General features: G+C 51.4%; 1 long non-coding RNA gene across 1 annotated transcript; it reads right to left on the reverse strand.

The window, feature by feature from the left end:
• Positions 1-3087: 3087 nt before the first annotated feature.
• On the reverse strand, positions 3088-13904 carry LOC109495521. The gene is made up of 3 exons (XR_006591862.1): positions 11410-13904; positions 11064-11236; positions 3088-3516 (listed from the first exon to the last, which is right to left on the reverse strand). It is a non-coding gene; the product is annotated as an uncharacterized LOC109495521 (long non-coding RNA).
• Positions 13905-16812: the final 2908 nt, after the last annotated feature.

Raw genomic sequence — 16812 nt, forward strand, 5'->3', positions numbered from 1 at the left:
AGCACTCTCTGTTAAGGCTGTCCAGTAGATTCTTCCTTTCACATATTGTACTTTGTAATACCTACATACATACGTAATATAATTTCCATTTATCTGCTTCTTTTTCTTTCAAATCCTTGAACACAGTTCGAATAGCAGCTTCAAGTTTCTCGTCTGCTGATTCCAACATCTGGCTCATTTGGGGGGTCAGTTTCTATTGACTGGTTTTTCTCTTGACTCCGAACCACATCTTCCTGTTTCTTTTCGTATCCAATATCCAGTATATTTTAACTGCATGCCAAATATGGTGAACATCACATCGCAAAAATGCTAGATCTGTTCTTTTCCTTTGGAGAGTATTGATTTTGTTCAAGCAGCAGGCAGTTCCTCTAGTGATGGATCACCTTAAACTTGTAGCAACCTGGCTTTATGTTTTGTTAGGCTGGTTCTATGTCGGTTATGCCCTGATAGCTAAGAAAAATTCCCTGGTCCTGAGACTTGTTCCTTACCTCTAAAGTGTGGCGCTTCTGGGGCACCTGGGGGGCTCAGTCCGTTAAGCATCCAACTTCAGCTCAGGTCATGGTCTCACAGTTCGTGAGTTCGAGCCCCTCACCGGGCTCTGTGCTGACCGCTCAGAGCCTGGGGCCTGCTTCGGCTTCTGTGTCTCCCTCTCTCTGTCCCTCCCCTGTCTCTCTCTCTCTCTCTCTCTCTCTCTCTCTCTCTAATATAAATAAACATTAAAAAAAATTTTAAGTGTGGCGCTTCTGGGGTTTCTGTAAAAAGCCCAAAGTGTTTGCCAGACCCTCTAACTTGGGACTTACGTTCCAAGATCTGCTCCCCTACGGTGAAATCAATCCTTTCAGCTTCCAGATGCTGTTTTCCCTGGACTTCTTGTAGCTCACCCGTGTATACAGAATTCACAAGCTAAGGACTTGGGGAAATTGCAGGTTTTAGGGCTGCCTCTCTCCTTTCCAAGATTTTCCTTCTCCCTTTCTAGCAACAGCCCTTAACTCCACCAGGCCAGGCCTCACACCAGCAAGACTGGCTTTCTCCTGGAGTGATATGGCCACTGTGGCCAGCAGACTGGGCCAGACCCATAGAACCTTTCTTTCAGGTGCTGAACCCTTGACTCCCCACTGGCGGCTGCCTACTTCTGGCCACTCTCCTGTGCCTTTAAATAGGCTCTTTGTTGGGGCGCCTGGGTGGCTCAGTCAGTTGAGCGTCCGAGTTCAGCTCAGGTCACGATCTCACAGTTCGTGAGTTCGAGCCCCGTGTCGCGCTGTGTGCTGACAGCTCAGAGCCCGGAGCCTGCTTCAGCTTCTGTGCCTCCCTCTCTCTCTGCCCCTCCCCTGCTCATGCTCTGTCTCTCTCTGTCTCAAAAATAAATAAACATTAAAAATAAATTTAAAAATAGGCTCTTGGTTGCTGTTATCCAGATTGTAATTGTTTTCTTTGGGAAATTCAATCATATATAAAGTACTCCCCGATGTTTGTTTTAATGGTGGCTTTCTCAAGTCTACCTTAGGTTTTTAGAATTCTTGTGGTTTTGAGGGGTTTTATTCTGTAAGAAGTCTAAAAAGTTAGTCTCTAAAGGGGCGCCTGGGTGACTCAGGCAGTTGAACATCTGACTTGCACTCAGGTCATGATCTCGCAGTCTGTGGATTCGAGCCCCGTGTCGGGCTCTGGGCTGACAGCTCGAAGCCTGGAGCCTGCTTCTGATTCTGTGTCTCCCTCTCTCTCTGCCCCTCCCCTGCTTGCTCCCTCTCCCTCTCCCTCTCTCTCAAAAGTAATAAACATTAAAAATTTTTTTAAATAAATTTTAAAAAGTTAGTCTCTAAAGAGTCTAACTATATATCATTTCTCAATCTTTTGGCTAAGATCAAGTGTAAACAGTCTAACTATAACTTTATTTTCTGTTGGACTGAGGATTCTAATGATGCAACCAAACCCTTCACTGATAGAAAAATCTATGTAAATATATATACATTCAAGGACTTTAATAGCATTACTTCAACACACATACACACACCTTATCTTATGAATGAAAATATCACATACTGACTTTTGAAAGCCAAGAGCTTCTATAAACACCAATGTATTTATTCCATTGATTCCCCGAGTGAAACAGTATCTCCCTGTTATATCCGTAAGTACAAAGTGCAAAAAAAAAAAAAAAAAAAAAAAATTTGCAAGGCCTATTACTTGGCTATGAATGAAATTTGGGGTGCCTGGGTAACTCAGCTAGTTAAGCCTCCAAATCTTTGGGTGTTTTTTCAACATTTTATTTATTTTTGCAAGACAGAGAGAGACAGAGGTGAGCAGGGGAGGGGCAGAGAGAGAGGGAGACACAGAATCCGAAGCAGGCTCCAGGCTCCAAGCTGTCAGCACAGAGCCCATAGTGGGGCTCAAACCCACAAACCATGAGATCATGACCTGAGCCAAAGTTGGACACTTAACTGGCTGAGCCACCCAGTTACCCCAAGCCTCCAACTCTTGATTTCAGCTCAGGTTACGATCTCACAGTTCATGAGATCGAGCCCCACATCAGGCCGTGTGCTCATAGTGTGGAACCGGCTTGAAATTCTCTCTCTCCTTCTCTTTATACCCCTACCCTACTTGTGCGTGCTCTCCCTCTCTAATAAATAAATAAACATTAAAAAAGAATGAAATTCTTATGTCATATTCTTTGTTACTTAATTATTAAATGGATGTAACTTCTTTGGGAATGTTTCATGGACTTGTATATTGCCAGAAAATTTAGTTTTCTCGTTATTTACACCTCGGGGACAAGTAGCTCGTAGGTTTTATAGCTAAAATATATGACGTCACTGTATTTTTGAAAGTCAGAAAGAATAAATCAAAAATAGAAAAACATAGGGGCTCCTGGGTGGCTCAGTCGGTTAAGCATCCGACTTCGGCTCAGGTCATGAACTCGCGGTCCGTGAGTTCGAGCCCCGCGTCAGGCTCTGTGCTGACGGCTCGGAGCCTGGAGCCTGCTTCGGATTCTGTGTCTCCCTCTCTCTCTGCCCTTCCCCTGCTCATGCTCTGTCTCTCTCTGTCTTGCAAAAATGTTTTAAAAAATTAAAAAAGAGAAAAAGAAAAACACGATCAGGCTGGCAACTTCTAAATGCTAAGCAGAGGGCGACAGGTAACAGAGTCCCCTCCTCTTTGATATTTTTCTTTCGACATAACCTCCATATCGGTTCAGGCACAGACGTGCCAATGGAGCCAGGGCCGTGCACGTGCCAGAGGCAGCTGAGTTTCTCCTTGAAAGATAAACTGAAGCAGCTTGCACTGTCCGTGTGGTCTCTTGATGAATATGCAAACAATATTTGCATTTGATCGACTGGTGTCCCGGGGGCCATATGATCACGTGTGCGCTGCCAAGGAGTCATCAGCAAGCTGGTAACTTTCACGGGCCTGCTTGGCCACTATGACAGTGTCAGAGGAGAGGAGCGTGGTTACCCTGCAGGCTAAGGAAGAAGGTTCTCCGCTCTCAGACGATCACTTCAATCGCTGATCATTTCATCCTTGGGGCTAAATTCCAAGTGTGATTTCAGTCCGAAGTGGATAAGGGCAGAGACAGAGAAAGGGTGTGAATTTGTGGGGCTGGAGTGATAGATGTTTTATCGTTATTTTCATTTTGCATTCAGGATTGGGGGGGGGGAGGCCAGTTACTAAAGTCAGAGAGGAGGATCAGACAATGAGTGCTCAGCCCGCTGACACTGGGCACCAGATGTGACGACCACGGACCATGCCGCCATTTATCACAAGGGATCACGGCATCCCATGAATCACTGTTTATAATTATGAAGGAAGAGAAATAACCTACACGTGCATCTGTAGGGGATGGGTTTAATACCTTACGCCGTCATCAGACCATGGCGTACCATGCAGCCGCTAAAAATGCCTTCAAAGGGGCACCTGGGTGGCTCAATTAAGCGTCTGACTTCGGCTCAGGTCATGATCTCGCGGTTTGTGAGTTCGAGCCCCGCGTCGGGCTCTGTGCCGACAGCTCGGAGCCCGGAGCCTGCTTCGGATTCTGTGTCTCCCTCCCTCTCTGCCCCTCCCCTTCTCACACTCCGTCTCCCTCTCTCTCTGTCTCTCAAAAATAAATAAACATTAAAAAATTTTTTTTGTAAAGTGCACAAATAGCTAATAAGCACACGAAATAATGGTCAGCACCATTAGTCATCATGGAAATGGAAATGAGAAGCCATAACGAGGTGCCACTGGAACAGCTATAATGAAATGAAAAAGGACACAGTAACTACTATCGTTGAGGATATGGACAAATGGGAACTCCCGTGCATTGCTGCTGGAAACGTAAAACAGTGTGCCCACTTTGGAAAACAGTCTGGCAATTTCTCAAAAAGTTCAATATCAAATTCCTGTCCTACCCATTATTTCTTACTCCTAAGTATCGACCCAAGAGAAGAAAAAAAAAAAAACAAAAAAGAAAAAACAAGTCCGCACAAAAACTTGCACACGAACGTTCACAGCAGCATCATTCGTCATAGCCCCAAAGCGGAAACAACCAAACGTCTACGGTCAGTTGCACGGAACGTGCTATCTCCATACGACGGAATAACACGGAGCGGTAACAATACCAGCAGTTCTGACGCAGTCTGGCCCCTAGATGCACCTCACGAGCCTTGGGTTGAGTGAAAGAAAGCACCCGAGAGACCACACCACTGTAGGGTTGTATTCATAGGAAATGCTCAGAAAAGGCAAACAGTGGAGACAGAAAGCAGGTCAGCGGTTGCTGGGGCTCAGGGAGGGGCAGGGATTAGCTGGCCCAAGGGAGCTCACAGTCTTTTGGAAACGGCCTTATGATGTCAGCCACCAGCACGTCTACGAAAACAAAAACACAAGGGTGCATGCGAGCAGGGTGACTTTTCTTATGTGTAAAATGTATCCCAAGAAAGCTGTTTTTAAAAAGCGGCAGGAGGGACGCCTGGGTGGCTCAGTCGGTCGAGTGTCCGACTTCGGCTCAGGTCACGATCTCGCGGTTTGTGAGTTTGAGCCCCGCGTCGGGCTCTGTGCTGACGGCTCGGAGCCTGGAGCCCGCTTCGGATTCTGTGTCTCCCTCTCTCTCTGCCCCTCCCATGCTCATGCTCTGTCTCTCAATAATAAATACACATTAAGGAAAACTAAAAATAAATAAACAAAAAGTGACAGGAAAGGCCAAATGGAGTGGGAACGAGGAATCTGTTCTGGACCATCAGCACTCAGCCAGCTCGACGTGGAGACGTGGAGGCCTGTGGGGGAAGGAGGAGGTGTCGAGGCTGGCTTGCAGACCTGTGAGTGGGACAAGAACCACGTGGAAATAGTGTTTTCAACCCAAGGCACGTGGGAGGAGGGGGGTGTGTTTGATTTTGAAGGGATACGGCCAGAACGACCCTCTGAACCAGAATCCCCAGGAAGAAGGTTCACCTGTGTGCCACTCCAGGAACCCCGGCACGGCGGCCATCGTCACATCAACCAGAGCGGACCCCCACAGGGGTCCCCAACAGGGAGGGCACCAGGCGATACTGGCCGACTGCTGGTGGGAACTGAGGACCGGAAACCAAACTGGGAACGGGTGCTTTAAAAACAAGTGGTGCTAGTAGGATCTCGGTGTGGAACCACCAGAGCAAGTAGGAGCGGGCTGTCTGCTCAGCCATGGGAGCAACCAGGAGTCACTGGGAGCCATCAGCCAGCCACGAGGAGGCAAGGGGCCGAAAGGCACACACAGCTCAGGGAAGAGCTTCAAAGACCTCGGTGGAGGGGGGTAGCCAGGTGAAGACCCTGTTTTCAGAGGAGAGCAAACGGGAGGGGTGGGATTCCCGGAGTTCCTCCAATGAGGGCTTCAACTCAGGACCGATGTTTCCAACCAGCGCACCTTCCGTGGGCATCTCCCAGCCGGGTGCTGCCTGAGCCCGGGGTACCATCGGGAGGAGCCCCTGTCCTGCTCTGAACTGCTGAAGCCTCCGCTCTCACATCAGCAACCGCTCCTTTTGTTGTGGCCTCTGCCTTTGTTTGCACCGGCTGCACACATTCTGGCATCGCGTGTTCCCGCCGCCCCAAACATTCTCTCCGGGCTGCGACTTCGCTGTGAAACCACTGGTTCTGAGTCATTCACGCTTGGTCCCATTTCTAACTCATGAGCTGGCAATGCAGTGTTTCTGGGTGAATGGATCAGTGGGTGGATGGGTGGGTTGGTATGCTGACTGATGCTCAGAGAGTGGGTGGGTGGGTGGGTGGGTGGATGGATAGACGGGAAGGTGGGTGGGTGGGTGAAGGGATGGGTAGGTGTATGGGTGGGGGGGGATGTTGGTAGGGGGGAGTGTATGAGTGGGTGGGTGGGTAGATGGATGGATAGATGGGTGGGTGGGCGGGTAGATGGATGGGTGGGTAGATGGATAGAGGGGTTGGTATGTGGGAGGGGGCATAGGTGGGTGGGTGGATGGGTGGATGAATGGCTGGGTGTGGGGGGGTGGGGCTGAGGGTGGGGATGTGAGTGGGTAGATGGGTGGGTGTGTGGGTGGATGGATGGGTTGGTGCGTGGGTGCGTGGATGCATGAATGAATAGAGCCATGACCTTGAACAAAAAGAGAGATCCGGTGAGAATAACTGGAGCACAGATGCTCCTGGGTGGGGGAGACCACGGCCGCTCACACTGTTTCTTATTAAAAGGCTGTGATTGAGATCAAGCATGATCCTTCTTGTTACTTTTCTAATATATATATATATATATATATATATATATATATATATATATGTCACAGGATTTAAATTTAAAGCCTCATTTAAAAACAACAACATCGACAAGTATCAGGGAATTGAGGAGTTATGGTTTCCACAGCAACATTCACGTGGCCGCCCAACTACTACTGAATAAATGAGATTAAGCATTTATATTGCCCTTGACATTCAGCCATATGCCAAGCAATCACTTTATTGGTTTATAATTCCTTGCAGCCACCTGTGAGGGAGGCAGCCTTCTCACTCCCACATCAAGAATGAGGAAACCAAGTCCCAGGAGAATGAGGATGCGCCCAGAGAAATCCCGGCCCACGGCCTGTTGGCTGATCTGACTCTCCGCTCGGTAGCAGGCAGCCGGGTGCAATGTCGGGGGCAGGGCTTCCCAGAGCACACGAATAAAACTGACGACCATTAAATGCCCATTGTGCGCTAGGTCCTGTGGGTGAGACCCCTTCCCCTGAAGACTGAGTCACAGGCAGCTAAAGAAGCAATAACAAAAAACAGAGGCTGTTATTCCGAGTGGAAGAAACCCTGTGTAGCTTTGGGTCAACTGGCCTCCATACTGGCCCAGGACCAAAAATGCATAGAAAGAGAAAGAAAAACTCCCTCTAGTGAGAAGGAGGTTCAGAAGGAGGAGGAACAGCGAACACCCAGGTCTCACAGAACAGAAGCCGTGCCTGGAGTACAAGATGGCCTTTGGAGAGTTGCCCTTACTTGGTGGGTGAAGAGATCCCACTAGCGATGCCAGATATTTATTATAGCCAAGCTTTTCCTGTAGCAAATCTTACAATCTCATCTCTCGGATGAACACGGCCGGGGGCGTGGATGGAAAGCACAACCCGAGGCCTGAGGCCACAAACTGTGATGCGTGACTCCCCTCCCCGGGGCCCCAGGCAGGGAGGGAGGCCCGGGACCAAGCGTTGGCTCTCGCCTTAGCCGTCATCCTTATGCACAATCTTTAAGGAGGAATCTGCAGCAACAAATGAAATGCTGAGCTGCGCTGCACGGAGAGGTGTTGCCAAAGCTCCTGAAGGAACTGAAAGAATGTGTCAAGATGCGGGGTCTCAGAAGTGCGAGAAAACAAAAAGCACGGAGCAAGCCAAAGCATCACACTTCTGACACCAAGGGGGTGGACTTGGAATGCCAGACTCGGAGTGCTTGACAACCAGAAAGCAATTTTCCCTACAAGACGAATGAGAGAGATTTGGCTCAAAATTAATAATAAACTTTCGCTCTTGCGTCTTATCTCCCCTGCCATCCCTCATCACCGAGCATCCAGCATCCAGCTGCATAACAGCAACGCTGGGTGGAAGCTGTCCCCACGTCTGCTTCCATTTGTCTTTGTCCCTAGTAAGCCTAGGGTTCTATAGCCACGGTGCAAAGCTAAGGCATGCGGTGGTTGCTAAGACGGTCCAACTTAAGATTTGAAATGTGCATGAAAGTGTTCAAAATCATGTGCATGATACCCACTGTGAGCTCCTCGAGGCCAGTGGCCATGTCCTTAATCTTTACATCCCTAACATTCAGGACAGCACTGGGTGTGGCTCTTAATAACGCACGTTGATGATGGAAATGAATGCATATCGGTATTCCAGTGCTTTCCTTTTCCTGTGAAATAACTCGCTTCAAACTTCACGTCAAGCACTGCACTCTGTTCTGAGTGTCTTCTAGCCCCAAAGACCAATGTAGTGTCCGATCACAAGTAATTAAGGAATCTAGGAGGAATCAGGTAGCAGTGAAGGCTGCAGCAGCAGCTAGAATATGTATAAAGTCTAAAAATAACCACGGTAAGACAAGGCCGGTGTCAGGGAGTCCATTTCCAGGGGTGAGAACAAAGACAGGAACACATCAAGTTCTAGGAGATTAAGAGGGAGAGTGATGGATTTAAAGTTAAGGAAGTGTAGGCAAGCTTTCACCGTAAAAATAACGACTGCAAAATCAAGCGGACTGTGTGACTGTCTTCCTCTGCAAGCCCGTCACTGATGAATTGTAAACGACACCTCGGTGATCCTCTAGTCCAATGCGCGATCTCTGCCTGCACAGAGCAGGACTCTTCAACAGTTGGATTTTCAGAGTAATTTATGGTACGTGAGTCCGACCCCCCTCCCCTCATTCTTCATTGGGGAAGCCTAACATACTCCATTTACACCAATGAGAAGTCCAAAACACAAGAAGGCTGAACGATATGCTCACCATCACGAAGGGAGCTAAAACGGCGAGGAAAGCATTCGAATGCCAAATCACAAGTTGGTTTTTTTCTACTTCCGCTTTCTTTGCGACAGTGAGCAAGGGGCGTGGCTATTGGGGGATTCCCGGAGCCCACGGACATGCTTCTTGAGAACCACTCCTGAAGTGTGTTTTCAAGCTTCCGAGGACGACGTGCAGGTAGTCTTGGTTTTTCTGTTATTGACAAATTCACCCAGACTCGCAAAACCCTTCCCTCCTTCTGCACCTTCTCGTGGCCGAACTCTCCAGAACTGGTATGTACCTTTCGTGTAGGGCAGTGGGATCTGAGGGTTAAAAACTCAAACTCCGCCGTCAAATTCTAGCTAGGCAAACTTGGACAAGTTACTCAGCCTCCATTGCCTCTTTCCTCACCTACAGAATGAGAGTGGGTAATAATTCTCACCTCCCGAGGACTAAATTGGGTAATTTCTGTGAGAGGCTTAGTACAGTGCTTGACACAGAGCTCCGTAAATTCTAGCTCATAATCATTACCTTCTGAAAATGTGAGGCAGAACATTCCTACCACATGTGACGTGGGACAACAAAATCTGACAGACTCCGATCTGTGAGATCACTCTTTCATCAAAGGGAATAAAGCAGGAAGAACAAAGAGGGTAGACATTCTCTGCCTTCCATGGGATGTCAGCCCTGTTCCCTACTCTTGAATACTCCCCCTTCATGGCAGGCACTGCAGGCCTGAGAACTACATTTCCCAGCATGCCAACCAGGAGGAAGCTAAGAACTACATTTCCCAGCATGCCAACCAGGAGGAAGCCTGAGAACTACACTTCCCAGAATACCAACCAGGAGGATTCCGGGTTAGGCTGTACCAATGAGAGCACTCAAGTGACATCAGGAAGATGGGAGAGAGAGATGTGGCTGTCTAGAAGCCACATAGAAGATGCGGCTCCCGCTTCAGGAGGAGGCAAACATGGCGGACAGGACTTTTGCAAGGGCCTCATTTCCCAGGGAATTTGTGCCTTGGTGCTGCAGCAGATGTGACCCTGGCAATGGTCCCTGAGGGTTCTGAAACCTCCCAGGGCTATGATGGTTTCCCCTTACCTTTGCACCCCCACCCTTCCGGTGATTTTGCAAGACCCTTATTCCTCAACTTAAATCTCTTCTTGCTGGAGATACCTGGAGTGGTTTGTGCTCCCCTGGCTAATCCCCTGTCTAAGAAGTGAGAAGTCTCAACCCACTCATCCCTTAAATAATTATTTATTCAGCACTGAAGACAAGCAAGGCGCTGTCCTGGGTGTTAGGAATACAGCAGCAAACCAAACAGAAGAAGACCTGCCCTCCTGGAACTTACATTTTAGTGGGAGCAGCAAACTGGGAATAAATGAATAAACAAATATGGCAGGGGTTGATTGGTGTGAAGGCAAGGAAGATGGATGGTGTGGGGGAGACAAAGGGCAGGGTAGTCGGGGAGGGCTCCTTGCTAGGGTGCCGTTTGAGCTGAAACCTGAAGAAAGGTGAAGGAAGTGAAGGGCTAAGGCACGCAGCTGTGGGGAAGAGTACTTCCGGCAGAGGAAACGGCAGGTACAAAGGCCCTGGGGCAGGAGTGTGCTTGGCCCATCTGGGGAACTGCAAAGTCAAGAAGTCACTGTAGGGGAGGGAGGAGCGTCAGAGGTGGCCTCAGAGGGCCACCAGGGGCCGTGTGGGCCATGTAGAGGCTTCAGCTTTTACTCCCAAGTGACAGAAGGAGGTGCTTAGAGGTTTTTGAGCAGATGATGTTTGGAATAGAAAGACGGCGGCCAGGGCAGAAGCAAAAACCAGGCAGATGCCATTATAACAGTCCACATGGGAGATAAAGGCAGCCTGGCCCAGGCTGGTAACCATGGACGTGGTCAGGGCTGGCCATGTTTGTGGGCTCTTTTAGCATCCACATGTCGGTCCGTATTTTTTTAATTGCGGTAAACCACACATAACCTAAAATTTACCAACTTAGCCATTTTTAAGCGTACAGCTCCATGGCCGTAAGCACATTCACACTGTTGTGCGACCGTCACCACCATCCGTCTCCAGAACATTCCATCTTCCTGAACTGAAACTCTGAACTCGTTGAACACGATGTCCCCAGCTTCCCTCCCCCAGCCCCTGGCACCCACCGTTCTGTCTCTGTGGCTTTCTGTCTCTCTGTCTCTGTCTCTGTGGCTTTCTCTCTGTCTCTTGAGGTGCTCCAAGTACCTCCTGTAAGTGACATTTGTCCTTTTGTGACTGTTAGTTCACTTAGCACAATGTTCTCAGGATGGAAGACGTCTAGAAGGTGGCATCTGGTGGGCTGAATGAGAATCGAGAGAGAAGGAGAGGGAGCAAGGCTAAGTCCAAGGTCTTAGGGAAGCTGAGCTCACACATCAGTCCACGGGGCCGTCTGACTTCCAGTGTGGCCTCCCATCCCCTCCCCACCCTCACCCCTACCCCAGCCCCGGGTGGGCGGAGGGGTCCGTGCCTTACCTCAGCCCGTGTGTCGACCACGATCAGCATCACCCTCAGAATCAGCAACTCATCAAGGGAGACACTGTCGGAGGAGAGGCCGAGAGAACCGTTGCCCGCGTTGTCTTAACCTAAACAAGGAGTGAGCGTCCAGCTCGAAATCCGCCCAACCCGGCCCCCCTGGAGCCGGGAGTTCAGCCCACGCTTCACAAATCAGATCTCAGAGGGAGCTGCTCTGCTGTTTTCCCTCCCCGTGGCCATTCCCCTCCATCCGTGCCCGTTCGCTCGTAGCTGGGTGATGGCGGGAGCGTCCCCAGGGGGACCTGGCCCTCTGGCCTCACCCCACCCTCTAAGTCTTACACGAATCGTGCCCTGCCCAGAGCTGGCACGGTTCCCGCCGTGCAGGCCCTCGGACCCTGGGGGGCAGGCACGCTCCCTTTGGAGGTGCTTTTTCCAACTATCTCCCGCTCTCTCCAACTGGAAACCCTCAAACTGCCCTCCTGAGAAGGATGTGTCTGCACAACAGACTCCTTTGCGTGGCCCTGGACACCCTCCATGAGCTGGCCCCCCCTTGACCTCGCTACACTCCATCCCCGCTATGTTCTCCCACAGACTCCAACGCCAGCCAAAACGAACCACCCCTGTTCCCCCACGCGCACCGCGACACCTCTCGCTCAAGGCTCTGTTTCTGCCTTCGCCTGGAATGGCCTGCCTCCCGTGACCGCCTGCTCAGTCTTCCTTCCTGCAAAGCCCAGCCCCCACGCCACCCCCTCCAGGAAGCCCTTCGCGGATCTCCCCAACGGGATGCGCGGTCTTCTTCCCCAAATGCCCGTGGCTGTCCCGCGTGGGCTCCAGTGACAAGGTCCTCCTCTCCTATCAGATCGTCAACTCTCCTGGGACACATTCAGCCACATTCCGGTTGGTTCCCTTCACAGGATCTGACCCGTGTCTTGCAGGGTTCAGAGTTCGTTCAATCGATGAACGGCTGGGACAGCCATTTATTTGAGTCAAATATACAACTAGAAAACTCGCCGAGCGCAGGGATTCCTGAAAATGTCACCATCGTATGTGTTTCCTTGCGATGTGTTGCTGAACATCATCCCACACGGAATCCGGTGAGATCACAGGGAAACTTCTATCAGAGATTTGTACTCACTTTCAGGGGTTTCAATCGCTCTCTTTTTTCTCAGTCATGCTCCAGATTTTTAATATCTTCTATGGACCCATTCATTTTATTTTTTTTATTTTTATTTTTTTTGCAAAACGAAATGAAAAACAAAAAAGAACTTTAAATTTTGTCCAATACACCTAAGAGTATCTCCTACTAGAGAATACCATGCATATAAGTGAAAACAATGGAAATAATTGCCCTGGGCTGAACTGTGGTGTCCAAAGAGATATGTCCAAGTGCTAATGTCCCCCCATCTGCGAATGTGACCTGATTTGGAAATAGGGTTTTTGCGGATGTAATTAAGGATCTGGAGATGAGATCATGTTCGCCGAGGGGTGAGCCCTAAATCCAGTGTTTGGTGTCCTTAGATGAGAAGGGGAGAGCTGAGACGCCCCCACACACAGGGGGACACGGGGGACAGGCCACAGGAAGGCAGGGACAGAGACTGGGGCGATGCTGCACAAACCAAGAAGTTCCTGGGGCCACCGGGTACTGGAAGAGGCAGGCAGGAGCCTCCTAGAACTCTGGAGGGAGCATGGCCTTGTCAACACCTTGACTCTGAACTTCAGGCCTCTGGAACTACAAGAGAATTCATTTCTGCTATCGCAAGCCACCAAGTTTGTGACAACGTGTCATGTCAGCCCAGGAAAGGAACATATTAATTCACTGTGTCAGACCAGAAAACAACACCCAAACCCAGTTCTGGGACCAGCCTCCCCTCTTCCTCTGAGGCCCGTCCCCTCCCCACCTGCTTTTTAAATCTTTGTCTCCTCTTCCTTGACTGTCCCCTCAGCACCTCCTATTTTTCCGTCCCCATCTCAGCACGGTCTGTCATAACAAACGATACAAACCAGGGGGCTTAAACAGCAAACGTTTAGGGGCGTCTGAGTGGCTCAGTCGGTTAAGCGCGGGACTCTTGATCTCGGCTCAGGTCATGATCTCACGGCTCGTGGGTTCTGGGTTCGAAGCCTAGGTCAGGCTCTGTGCTGACAGCATGGAACCTGCTTGGGATTCTCTCTCTCCCTCTCTCTCTCTCAAAATAAATATTTGAGAAAAAAAGCGACTTTTAAACAGCACACATCTATTTCTCACGGCCTGGAAGCTGGAGGTCCCTCATGTGGGGGATCTTCTAGCAAGGGCATAGTTGTGTTGGTGAGGGCTCCACCCTCGGGACGACTCACCTCCCCAGGGCCCCCACTCCTTACACCATCATGTGGTGCGTTAGCTTTGAACCTCCAAGCTGGCGGGCGTGCAAACGTTCAGCCCGAGGCAGTCCCCTTCCTGGTTTCTGGCTGCTTCTTTCTGGTTCAGGTGCCACTATCCCCAAGTTCCCTTCCTCAAGCCAGTGAAAGCCCTGGCCCACCCCCCGGGGCCCCTACTCCCCCCACACCCCCGGAGCCCCCACAACCCCCAGAGCCCCCACGATGAAAGCAGGGTGACACCACACGCTTCACTGTGACAGCCCGACCCTCTCGTCGGGAGCAAAAGCCACAAGAAATAAGCAAATAGCCAAACATCGCGTCATGACAGAATCTTCCCCCGTGGCCGCCTCCTGCCCCCTCCCCACATCTTCTGTTTCTTTCGGGTCATCGTCTCCTGATACCCAGGGATTTCCGGAATTTTCTACATGCGTTTCTGCCGTTCTTCTAGAATTCCCGTTCTCCAAACTAGAAAGACCACATGGTCTTTCACGAGCCTGGGTGGTGCGGGGGGTGACGTGGTGGGGAGATCACCGCGTGACAGGGACAAGGCGGGAGGGTGACCCCGGTGCTCCCTACGCGGAAGGGAGCACGTGGAGGCGTGGAACCCGGGAGAAGGAAGAGACTTGCGCTGACTTCCTTCCCTGTCCTCTCCCGGTGGATGCTACTACCCTCCCTGGGCTCTAGTTTTCTTTCACGGAGCCGGGAAAGAGCATCGTGAATAAAGGGTCAAATGTCCCAGCCGTGCATGTGGGATGTCACCAAGTGAGGGGTCCCCGGGTGGCGGCAGATTACTCCCCTGCCGGCCCCACTACCACAGCAGGCCTTCACCCCCACACACCTTTCAGGAATCACCACAGGCCTCTGTGGTGTGTGTGTGTGTGTGTGTGTGTGTGTGTGTGTGTGTGTGGTGTGGGGTGTGTGCGCGTGTGTGCGGGCTGGCGCGTGCACAAATGCCCGCTGTTTTTGTCCTCCGAAAGTTCATTATCCATCAAATCCAGCTCGACAGGGTGAAGCGCACATGACACCCAAAGGCTCCTTTCTCGAGCCCGCGCGGCCGCGCCCCTCCCCGCCTCCGCGCCCTCTCCTCCCCTGCAACCATCTGGAACCCCTTGACGTCTCCACCTCCGTTTTGCTCGATGTGCTTTCCGCGGCGATCTCTGCCATTTCCGGATTTCTCCTTTCCGTGGGCTCCTCGCCGCATCGTGGGGAGGCGTCAGCTCTATCACCCCCTGCCCGCCCCCTCCTCCCAGCACCTGTTGCGGACAGCAACAAGGTCCCTGCAGACGTGGGGGCTCTGGCTGGGGGCCCAGCGCCCTGCGCTCCAAACTGCCCTGCGCTCCAGGCACCCCCTCACGGGTGGCTCGCCCCCCGAGGCCGAGCACCCAGGGCTGGGCCTCAGTCCTCTTTTCCGTCCCCCCCCCCCCTGCAGCCTCCCCCACCATCTCAGTGCTCGCACCAGGTTCCGGCTCTGGTGGGGTCCATCTCCTGAGGACTCCCAGACTCCCATCTCCAGCCCTGACCTCGTCCCTGCCCCCAGCCGCAGAGGCTCATCTCTCTTCTGGAAGCTTCCACCGGGATGTCTAATGGACATCTCGAGCTCAGCACACCCCCGCACCAAGTCCCCCTGATCGGAGGGAGAGATGTTCCCCCTCTGCAGCCCCGGTCGTCTCTGCCGATGGCACTTCTGTGATACAGTCACGTGCATACCACCCGGGGGGCCGCTGGGGTGCAGAGGGGAGACAGGGCCAGTGAGAAATCCCCCACGGCAGCCGCGGTGAAGGCACTCTTTAAAACAGGCTGACGTCGCCGATGTTCCCGCAGCCTTATTCAGGGGCCCCAAACGTGGGAGCGACACAGATGGGCATCAGCTGGCCGCTGCATAAACCAAATGGGCCACATCCACACGAGGGACTGTTATTCGCCACGTTAGGAATGAAGCCGACACCTGTTACGACGTGGACAAACCTTGAAAACATCACGCTAAGTAAAAGAAGCCAGAGACAAAAGGCCGCACATTACGCGATTCCTTGATATGAAATATCCAGAAGCAGTAAATCCACAAAGGCAGGAAATAGAGGATTGGCTGCCAGGGGCGGGGCCGGGGGAGGGGGGGGCGGAGGGGGGGACGGAGAGCCGACGGGGGTTTCTTTCTGGGAGCCTGAAAATGTTACGTGATCAGAACAGCTCCGTGAAACTCCTGAAAGCCGTTGAAATGTACACTTTGTAAGGGCGAATTTTACAGGATGTGAACTGCATCTTTAAAGCTGGGCTTTTCATGGGCTGGTTTTAAGTTTTAAAACGTGTGCTGCTGGGGCGCCTGGATGGCGCAGTCGGTTAAGCGTCCGACTTCAGCCAGGTCACGATCTCGCGGTCCGGGAGTTCGAGCCCCGCGTCAGGCTCTGGGCTGATGGCTCAGAGCCTGGAGCCTGTTTCCGATTCTGTGTCTCCCTCTCTCTCTGCCCCTCCCCCGTTCATGCTCTGTCTCTCTCTGTCCCAAAAATAAATAAAAACGTTGAAAAAAAAAATTAAAAAAAAAAACAACGTGTGCTGCTAACGTGCCCCTCAGAAACTCCCTCTCCCCATGCCGCCAACCTTTGGTCAAGGACAGCCTGCGGCTTGAGCAGCTTGCCTCCTGTGAGAGTACTTAAAACAAAAAAAAATTAAGTTTATTTTGAGAAAGACTGAGAGAACTGCAGGGGAGGGACAGAGAGAGGATCTCAAGCAGGCTCTGCACTGTCAGCACAGAGCCCATCGCGGGCTCGAACTCATGAACCCTGAGATCATGACCTGAGCCCAAAGCAAGAGCTTAACCGACTGAGCCACCCAGGCTCCCCTAGAGTACTTTTGAAGCAAACTGAGGGGAAACTGTGTCTGGGTGGACAGGGAGAAAAGCAGATGGTCACACGAGGTGAGATGCAGGGAGGCCATCGAGAACTGAGGATGCAGAAAATTAGATCAGGAAACACTTAGAAGCCTAAGACCTGCCAGGCTCCTGAGGTATTTGTGGCAGGGGGTGCCGGTGTCCTCCTGGCAAAGGCACGGGGACGGAGA

The sequence above is a fragment of the Felis catus genome, chromosome F1, assembly GCF_018350175.1.
Source record: "Felis catus isolate Fca126 chromosome F1, F.catus_Fca126_mat1.0, whole genome shotgun sequence".
Classification (NCBI taxonomy): Eukaryota; Metazoa; Chordata; class Mammalia; order Carnivora; family Felidae; genus Felis; species Felis catus.